Genomic DNA, 11044 nt, shown 5'->3' on the forward strand with positions numbered 1-11044 from the left:
GATATCTTCCTGCATTGTTGCTTGTGCGTCATAGTAGAAATTCTATATACCTTCATGATAAGCTTTTGACTTCAAAACCTTAGGAAAGAATTCAAACTTCATTTGCACTATAGCTATGAATTTACAATAATTACCCCAGACATTTTGTATCAGAATATTGCCATGCAGTATACTGTAGTATAAAGCAGAGCATCGCAACAATACTACAGAAAATAAGTTGAAGCATAAAGTTCGATATATGCTAATGGAAAAGAATAAAAAATGTCCTTCAACAAAGTATAATTCAGTACACTGACTCCATAATAAGTGATGAATGCATGTAAACTGTGTTGTTCATCAAGCTAAATTAAAAAAATACATCAAATTTAAAAAAATTCAGCCATGACACTAGTTTAAATTTTATATGCACTCATGATTGTCTCCATTTTCCTAGTATGCAATGGTTTTACTTATTATAAATCTACAATATGTAATATTCACATCTGCTCCACTGGGAGGAGAAGCATTCATTTGTTAGACATTAGCTGATGTATTAAGCTCAAAAAAGATCAGATAGACTTTATACAATAAAGTTATAGAGTTGCCACACAAAAGACCTGTATTGATTTTTAATCTCTGCATCATAAATTGAAGAAGAAAACTTGATGACAAGTGATCCATTTTTCACGAGTTTGCCATCAGTTCTGATCAATCGCATTGCATCAGACTCAAAGAACTGAGTTTGATGCAATATATGTACGGTATGTGAACCCAGCCTTAGAGGAGAAGAACTTCCATTTAGTTTTTTATTCATTAAATGTTTGTATATGTGGATGTAATATATTGTGAGTGTATTAACCCTTCACCCCCAGGCCATTTTCCATTTTTGCTTCTCTGTTTTTTGCTCCCCTTCTTCACAGAGCCGTATAGTTTTTATTTTCCCGTCAATATGGCCGTTTGCTAGGAAATGACTTATTTTTTACGTGCCAAGATTATGTTTTTATTGATACCATTTTGGTATAGATGCAATTTTTTAATCGCCCATTATTGCATTTTAATGCAATGTTGCGGCGACCAAAAAAAATCTAAATCTGGCATTTTGATTTTTTTTCTCATTATGCCATTTGAAGATCAAATTAATTCTTTCTATATATTGATTGACTGGGTGATTCTGAATGCGACAATACCAAATATGTCAATTTTATATATTTTTTAACTGTTTTATTTTGAATGGGGGTGATTTATATTTATATTTTTTATATATTTTTTTAAAACATTTTATTTACTTTTCACTTGCTTCAATAGTCTCCATGGGAGACTGGAAGTTGCGATCATCCGTTCGCCTGTGCTACACAGAGCAGGGCTGCAGCCCTGCTCTACATAGGTAAAATGATCGCTTGCTACGAGCGCCGACTGTTGGGCGGCGCTCATATCAAGTGATCATTTTAGTGATCCAGTGTCTCCTGCAGACCCTGGGTTGTTATGCCAACCCATTGGCAACCCAGAGTCATGTGACTCGAGCACCAATGGATGGAGTTTACGACGGCATTTAACGCTGATAGCAATATAAGGGCTGCGCACCGGTCTGGGAATAACATGGCAATATTTTAGAAGTGTACTACCTGTAAATGTGAATAAAGCACTGGGGCTATATGATGGCAGTAATGCCAGAGAGTGTGGTGCCTGGCCCGGGATATAGGAGTAATACAGTCTACAACAGGGCGAAAAGAGCTAAAACCATGTAGGGTAAAAATAAAGTAAAATAAAGTAAAATAAAAAGGTGCACAACCTGGATAAGTAATATACAGTTATTATGATTACTGCCATCATATAGCCCCAGTGCCTTATTCACATTTACAGGTAGTACACTTCTAAAATATTGCTATGTTATTCCCAGACCGGTGCGCAGCCCTTATATTGCTATCAGCGTGCTGCACAACTTCTCCATTCAGCCTTACTCCTAGCTGCAGGCGGCGCTTGGTTGCTAGGATACCTTAACCAGCAACAGCGCTTGCGCAATCAGGCCCCATAGTACAGCGGCATGTCACTTCCGGTCCGCACCAACCACTTCCGGTGCGGCGGACATTAAAGACATGCACGCCGTCTCCACCACAGACCAGGCACACGCTACACCAGAGCACAGCGCGGGAGCGCCGCTCTCATACAGGATTTACTCAGGTAACAGCCACTAGCTCCATCTGGGTCTCTGCATTCATGTCAGTCTATTATGGGAGTACCACATGCGCATTTCTTGCCCTAAACAGGTCCACACTATTAGAAGGGAACTTCTATTGATATATACGTACCTAATACAGTACTCAAGGTAATCTAACAAACTTCTATGGGCACCTTTTTCCAAATATACTACTGCAGCTAACCTTTGCTCACTATTTCCACAGAACGCCTATATTGCACCGCTGGGACTATTCCCTCCCTATGCACCAATCTATTATCTTATAAGGTAATCACCTGTGCAACTCACTACCTGTATTCTGAGATATTTATTCTGAGACATGCTTTGTTGTTTTGTTGTTACTTTCAGTTATGTGGATTCAGGTACAATGATTGGATTGCGTTGTATATATAGCAAGTAAATTACTATTAGGAGTATTCTTTTCCTCTGTATTGTACATACTCTATTGGCACTCACTGTTATTCCTATCCACAGGATGCACAGGACAATTTTGTACCTTCACCTTTACTCGACCCCTGGTCGTCACTTCCACAGACGTCCTCGTATGTCTGTTAGTGGACACATATCTTCTCTTCTTCCCTTTACCTCTAGGATGACTCATCATTGTTTTTGTTTTATAATTTCATGTTATTTACTTTATTTGTGTTGTTTTGCGTATTTTCTTTTTTTCTACAGCGAACACGTGAAAAAGGCTCTGGTTGAGCCGAAACGTTGTTTATCGCATATACTGTAATATTCTGTTACGCTCCCAATAAACTTATAGAATTCTTGCATAAACTAAATTCATATGAGTGTGCGGTGAATTTTAACAATTTTTATCTTTAGACAATTGTCAGGGGTGTCAGGATAAGGATAAGATAGCAATGTTAAATTCACAGACAAACCCTTTAATATGCTCCTATACCACAGCTTCCCAGGGTCCAGTGCCATTCTGCTTTGCTCTGTTTCTCAGTGACGTCATCGCAATTCTCTATGCGTAAGCTCAAGTTTCTTTTACAATGTAAATCTATGGAGCCTTGTTCTGCAGCTTCATATGCTTGCATTGTAAAAATCATTTCTGGGTCGTGCAAGTGACCCGGATAGTCTACAGAGTGGTGATGTCACTGAGAAGTAGAACAGAATGGTGTTGGATCTTGGAGAGAGCAGCGGTAGGTGAGTATATTAATATTCTCACACTATATTACATGCACATATACACACATTTAAATAACAAAAAACTTAATGGAAGTGTTTTTTTTTAAGAAAGTAATTACCCATACATGAGAAAGGTGACAGCTGTTGGATAAGTTTTGGTCTCACCCACCATACATGAGATTAAGGGAGTCCCTCATTCTCCCTTGGTTCTGCTCTGAGTACAACATCAAAGTCAGGAGGAGTCGAATTGCGAATGCCCTGAAGATATAAAGACAGTTTAGCCTCGCCGCCCTGAGCTGTTGCCACCAATTCTAAAGGCTTGACTAAAGTGGCAGGGTGCATGTGTGACCTGTTGGTACATTCTACTCTCCTAAGCCATTCTCTTGCAGCTATGAGAAAACTAAGGAATACAATGGACACATCCAGTGAATAGTTGGTACCTTGCTTACACTGCAATGCTCCTTTACATGAATGGATACATTGTTAATTATTTATCCTTGAATTTGATTAGTTTGTTGTCTCAAAATGTAAAATTTCTACATAACTTCTCTTTACAGCATCAGTTTGGTTTTCGTTTTAAATCAATAGTGACAGACAACAGCATTGTCACTATAACACTCTAAGACCCTTTCCTGGGAGTTACAGAACCTGTCATTTATTAATAATATATAAGACACGAGAAGCCCATGGTGATAACCTGACTCCCTGTCACATCCTGGACAAAATCAAAACTTGCACCTCGCTTTTAGCACTTTCCGAACTTTGAAATGCTAAAATCAAAGTAGTTACTGTATAACTTGGGAGTTAGAGTTTGGTGATAACTCTATGCAAACCTGATTTCTTAACGTTGCGTGAGTTTCATTGAAGATTATATTGATTTAGATTAATAAATGATGTGTGCATTACTGCATAGTCTTTGAGTGCCATATAAAACATTAAACATCAGTCTCTCACATCAGCATTCAATCTCCAAATCATAAAGATGAAGGTTTTGAGGTAGTCCAAGAAAAACAGTTATGAAGCTTATCAGATACAGGTAGCTCCAAACTATGAATTATACATTTATGGTTAATTTGCTGTTAATAATGCACAAAACCATATTGATAGTATATGAATGCACAGATTAGTAGCCACATGTGTCTTGCATAAGACACCCTCCTCCTCTTTCAAACACTTTAGATGCTGCTGTCCCTACTAAGCTCAATATTTAAGGTGGCTCAGTGGATAGCACAGCAGCCTTGCAGCGCTGGAGTCCTGGGTTCTAATCCCACCTTGGACAACATCTGCAAGGAGTTTATATGTTCTCCCCATGTTTGCATGGGTTTCCTCCGGGTACTCCGGTTTCCTCCCACATTCCAAAGACATACTGATAGGGAATTTAGATTGTGAGCCCCAATGAGGACAGCGATGTTAATGTGTGCAAAACTGTAAAGCGCTGCGGAATATGTTAGTGCTATATATAAAAAATTAAGAAAAATAAAGAATAAAGGTGTTATTTGACCACTGAATGATTAATTTAATCTTAGAAGATGACTGGCCATAGCACAGCAATCTTCTGCTGATTAGAACTAGAACCTTTAATGGTCATTGCAAAACCGATATAAAGAAAGAAATCTTACTTGAAGCACTACATTCTGATTAGTATAGGCATTGAGGACATTGACTGAAGTTGGCTCTGGTACAGCTTCCACATCGGTAGTCTATGGCCGCTGGATAAGAGTCCTGCAGATCTGTTTGATTAGCTCAAACATTTGGAGGTCTTTTTCAAGAACAAAATGCCTCTAAACTCTATAACACAATAAACTGCATTGAAGTGTGAGCCCATATTACTTAGAATAATAGCACAATGATTATTCCCAGAGATGGCCGGCCTTAGCTATGCTTATGTGCAATCACATAAGACTAGGGCCTCCAGATTACAGTGGGGGGTACTGGAGACAACATGCCATGATCTGGTTTAATAATTAGTTAGGAGACAGCACAGTCTATCTATATGCTGTTTCGTTATTGAATAGGTGGAAGAACACTGGCCGGACAGCGTAGCTCAGGGAAGAAGCAGTCTACAGAGTTGTGAGGTCCCATGACTGAATCCATATTTTGATAGTTTTGTATTATGCTTGTATCATGATTTACACTGATCAACATTGGACATGTTCCTATGAGGAACAACATCATCAGAAGATGCAGAGCCTCTCATATTACAGTGAGCTCAAAAAAGGAAGCAGCAGTAGTGCACAGGTATACAAGTAACTAAGTGGGATAATATACTGTACAATGAGAAAGGGCGCAATGATCATCATCGCAGAGGTTGCGACCGTGGTCGGCCCTGTACAGGAGGCGGTCCCACTGATGCCAATGCATTTTTTAGCTGGATTTGCGTCTACGGATGCACATTCAGCTGAAATGCATTGCAGCACAAAGACCTACCAGGTTCCTGAACCACAATACAAGCTGCCGGCCAATCAGAGGTGTAGGCCACTGGCTGTGCATAGCAATGAATGAATGTACTCTCTCATGAGCTGACACCTGTGACCAGCGGTAACCTTTTTCCCGCCGCTCACGTCTGCTGGCTCATGCTGTCATCTGACAGCATGGGAACCGCAGCCCTCTGACCAGTGGTAACTAACTTACCTAACTTACTGCCGATCAGAGCCACTGGCACTGTCACACAGATGACATAGTGGGAAACAGCTGATGTTCTGGGTGCCAAACACAAATAGTAATAAGGACTTCCTGGAAAAGTACGTGTTCGGCGTCTGTGCATGGAAACTGGGTGTTTGGTACAGACCCTGAACTTTACTGTTCAGGTTTGCCCATCTCTAATAGCTGGTCATTATGTTAGGTCTTATGTTGTGGCTGGAGGATAACAGCAAAATAGCCTCTGAAACACTACAGTTTGCATCCTGAGTGACACAATTTCCTATTAAAGTTTTATGTTGCCACGACTGTGTCACATCCTACTGGGAGATCTGGGGTTAAGAAATCATTATGTATTGTGAATTACAGGTTTTCCATTTAGCCTGTATGTTTTGTTTCCATATTAAATGGATTTCATTTCCATTGGTGCTGAAGAGTTTAATGACCCTTTCTATCCTAAATGGAGGGGGAGGAGACAGCTTAGGGTATAATGGGAGTACAGTAAGGCTGGAGGTCCAAACCTACTTACCTTCAGACATATCTTTGGGAGAAAGAATAGTTAGGGCTCCAGCCCTAGGGTTAGTGCAGTGCACCTTTCCCTATTCACATACAGTCACGGTGTGACATTTGTTTTCAGGAATGTTGCCTTCACAAGTGAACTTTGAAATTTGAGTCTGCTCTGCTGCTTCTTGTATGTACCAATGATTAGCGGTTTGTGAGTGGAGCGCTAGCAGGAGTCCCAGGAAGGGGAAGATAGGCACCCGAATCACCACAGCTCCATCCGGATACCCCCAGTGGGGGAAGTTGCTTGCAAGTGAAAAAGGAAAACCGGTCACAGGAGCCCAGGATAGAGGACACAGACACCAGTTTGGGTTGAACCACAACACGTTTCAATGGCATACGCCGTCTTCTTCAGGTGAAGAAGATGACGTATGCCGTTGAAACGCATTGTGGTTCAACCCAAATTGGTGTCGGTGTCCTCTATCCTTGGCTCCTGTGACCGGTTTTCCTTTTTCAGCTGCTGCTTCTTGTGTCTGTTGTTGTCTTCAGCACTGAAGTGTTGTCTACCATGCTGCAGCCAATCAGTGAGTACAGTGACTAATGCCATGTTGATGGTATGAGCAGCTAAACTCAATTGTCTGCAGCACTGTCAACTAGACATCCATGCTGCAGACAACAACAGACACCTAGAGCAGCAATGGAGACTTACTTCTGGAAGATGAGTAAAGTACAGATTGTTTTAAAGAACAATTTTCAGGACAGGACACAACTTTCGTGAAAATGGAAAATCCCTTCAATTACCTCCAGCATCTGTTTTTCACACATAAAAACGAGAATGTAGCAAAACTAAATGACCTTTTTTTCTTATTAAAACGCTGTATGAAGGCAAGCTGAACATGGAGAAAACAAGTGTCTAAAGGCAACTTCTATCTCTGCTAGAAGTTTGGACAACTTCTCACAGACTGGCAAATAGACAAAGTTTGCTTTGTTTTTTTTTTCTCATTTACTCTGTAAGTTTATAATGCATTTTTGTTATATAAAATGCACTTTATTATCTTCCATTTGTATCAATAATTTTAATTAAAATGTGTAAATTAATTCTTCCGGCATCACCAGTATATTGAACAAATAATTCATTGAACTGAAAACAAACTTCACTTATGAACTGTTCTGTGAATCCGAGATTGATTGAAAAGTGACCTAAAACAAACCTAGACAATATTAAAAAAACAAAAAACAAAGATATGCTGCAAACATGGTACAGACTCTTTACAGCAAACTAAAGCTGTAAGTTGCCATTGTTATTACTAAAATAAAATATATACAGTATACCGTACATATTTCTATATTTATTTATGTATAGTCTAATGGTCTTCTATGAATACATAAGTGCAGTTTGTTTTTCTCTTATTTTTAGATATATATTTATTTTTACTTCATAGCATTCACCATTGGTGTGAAGTAAGAAGATATTTTGCAAATTGTACAGTACCATGTGGAAATATTTTTTTTCTTCTGAGTCTCATAATGTTAGCTATCTTTCTCTTTAGCCTTAAAGGGAACCTGTCAGCATGTTTTTACATCTGTAATTAGTGGTATAGCTGGGAAGATGAGTCCTAAAATAAATCCTTTTTTGTTGAGATCTGATGTGCAGTTGTAATGTGGCAGTGGGGCGTAGCTGTGAGGCATGTTACGTGAACGTGTGTGTCCTGACAGGCTGTGTGGACTTCTGCTGTGAGGGCGCTATTCCAGTTCAGAAAACATGTAGCCATTGTTGCTGGTTTGCCAGGACTAAATGTTTCTCAGTTCAATGAGGGAGACCACCATTCAAAAATAAACCACCTCTTTACTGAGTGGTAACTTGGTAAGGGTTATATACAGGGATAGCGGGTGCACAGACTTATGCATGTTTTCTTTACAACTTGAAGCATATTCCACATAGTATCCTTCCTGAGTAGTTTACCATAGGGCTTTCTATATTCACTGTTTCTCACTACTTCACCACAACACAGCTTTAACACTACTGTCCTGATTGGCAACTGTCCTTTACTTGTTCTATGGTTCTTTGCACTACTGGCAAACTGGAACACCCACTTGAAACCCTTTACTAGTCCCATGTACTCAGTCATTTTTAGGCCTAGTACCTTCAAGCGTTACAAGTTTTGGCATTTGTGGATAGGCATCCTCTTCTAGGAACCATTTGTGGAAGGTCACTCTGTCTTTTAGTCTCTTGTAATTTGGATATCGCTATCCCTTCTGTTCAGTCTCCTCTCATTTTAGGGTCACCTCAGAATTCGGCACTGCTTACTTTTGACCCCTTGGTCTACTAACTATGCACTCCAGACCCTATCTCCCTCTACGACAGGAAATTGTCACTTTCCCAAAAAGTCAGCTCCTGCTTCTCTGGACTAGTCCTAACCCCTTCATGACCGTAGGATTTTTCGTTTTTCCGTGTTCGTTTTTCACTCCCCTCCTTCCCAGAGCCATAACTTTTTTATTTTTCCGTCAATTTGGCCATGTGAGGGCTTATTTTTTGCGGGACAAGTTGTACTTTTGAACGACATCATTGGTTTTACCATGTCATGTACTAGAAAACGGGAAAAAAATTCCAAGTGCTGACCTGCCATTATGATTCTCCAGGTCATTACAAGTTCATAGACACCTAACATGACTAGGTTATTTTTTACGTAAGTGGTGAAAAAAATTTCAAACTTTGCTAAAAAAAAAAAAAATTGCGTTATTTTCCGATACTTGTAGCGTCTCCATTTTTCGTGATCTGGGGTCGGTTGGGGCTTATTTTTTGCGTGCCGAGCTGGCGTTTTTAATGATTCCAATTCGGTGCAGATACGTTCTTTTGATCACCCGTTATTGCATTTTAATGCAATGTCGCGGCAACCAAAAAAACTTAATTCTGGCGTTTCAATTTTTTTATCGTTACGCCATTTAGCGATCAGGTTAATGCTTTTTTTTATTGATAGATCGGGCGATTCTGAACGTGGCGATACCAAATATGTGTAGATTTGATTTTTTTTTATTGATTTATTTTGATTGTGGCGAAAGGGGGGTGATTTAAACTTTTATGTTTTTTTTATTTTTTTCACATTTTTTTTAACTTTTTTTAAAAAACTTTTGCCATGCTTCAATAGCCTCCATGGGATGCTAGAATCAGGCACAGGACGATCGCCTCTGCTACATAGCAGCGATCTGCTGTTCGCTGCTATGTAGTAGAAAATCAGGTGTGCTGTGAGCGCCGACCACAGGGTGGCGCTCACAGCTACTGGCGATCAGTAACCATAGAGGTCTCAAGGACCTCTATGGTTACACTGGAGAAGCATCGCCGACCTCCGATCATGTGAAGGGGTCGGCGATGCTGTCATTTCCGGCCGCCCGGCCGGATGCGGTAGTTAAATGCCGCTGTCTGCATTTGACAGCGGCATTTAACTAGTTAATAGCGGCGGGTGAATCGCAATTTCACCCGCCGCTATTGCGGGCACATGTCAGCTGTTCAAAATGGCGGAGCCCTGCATCAAAGCAGGGGAGCTGACATCGGACGTACTATCCCGTCCGATGTCAGTAAGGGGTTAATCTCTGGACTAGTCCTAAACATTAACTCCAACTATCTCTATGCTCGATCCACACGTTACCAACACTACTTGCAGCACAATTCACATTATATCACAATAACGCGATTGGTGTCTTCAAGGAAAATAATGCAACAGCAGTAGTCCACCTCCTTAAACAGTCATAAGAAATCTAGTGTGGAAAGCATTTGCCAATCAGGCTTGAAGTGCAATGTGATCATGTCCATATATTTGTACAGCTCCCTCCACTTTCAGTCTCATGAGTGGCACATCAGATCTCTACAAAAAAAGTATCACTTTTGTTTTGGGAAAGCCATTCAACCATAGCTACATGTTAAAACAAGCTGACATGTTTTCTTTTAAAAATATATATTTCTTTTTCTAGCTGAAGATGTAACCATCAGTAGTTGTTTCTGCCAATCCACTAAGGGTATGTGCCCATGGTAAGGAATTGGCAGCGCCTTGAATGCAGCACTTATCTGCTGTGTGCTCTCACAAATCACTTAACCATCTGCTCACTCTTTCTATCCTCCTTCTCCTAGTTGCTGGAGACATCTCTCCAAACCCCGGCCCCCCATGTTATAGCCAGTCAAACCTCCCAACTGCTACACCCAGAAACCCCTCTAACCTTATTAATATTCCATGCATGCCTTCTGTCTCTTTCAATTGTGCCCTTTGGAATTCTCGCTCTGTGTGTAATAAACTCTCCTTCACCCATGATTACTTCCTTTCTAAGGCTCTTAATCTCCTGGCTCTTACTGAAACCTGGATCCAGCAGTCAGAGACAACCGCTGCTGCTGCTCTCTCCTATGGTGGACTACACTTTTCTCATACCCCAAGATCAGACAACAGAGCAGGTGGAGGCGTTGGGCTGCTCCTTTCATCCAAATGTACCTTCCAAGTTATCCCCCAAGTACCCTCACTTGTATTCCCTTCCTTTGAGGTCCATGCTGTCAGACTCTACGTCCCCTTCTCCATGCGAGTGGCGGTGGTGTATTGTCCTCCTGGCCCCTCTCAT

The 11044-nt window shown here is 40.5% G+C and overlaps 1 long non-coding RNA gene across 1 annotated transcript; it reads left to right on the forward strand.

Moving 5' to 3' along the window:
- Nucleotides 1-1994: 1994 nt before the first annotated feature.
- LOC143768435 (uncharacterized) lies at nucleotides 1995-2490 on the forward strand. Its single transcript, XR_013213867.1, has 3 exons — nucleotides 1995-2157; nucleotides 2244-2302; nucleotides 2379-2490. It is a non-coding gene; the product is annotated as an uncharacterized LOC143768435 (long non-coding RNA).
- Nucleotides 2491-11044: the final 8554 nt, after the last annotated feature.

This window comes from Ranitomeya variabilis, chromosome 4 (genome assembly GCF_051348905.1).
Source record: "Ranitomeya variabilis isolate aRanVar5 chromosome 4, aRanVar5.hap1, whole genome shotgun sequence".
Taxonomy (NCBI): domain Eukaryota; kingdom Metazoa; phylum Chordata; class Amphibia; order Anura; family Dendrobatidae; genus Ranitomeya; species Ranitomeya variabilis.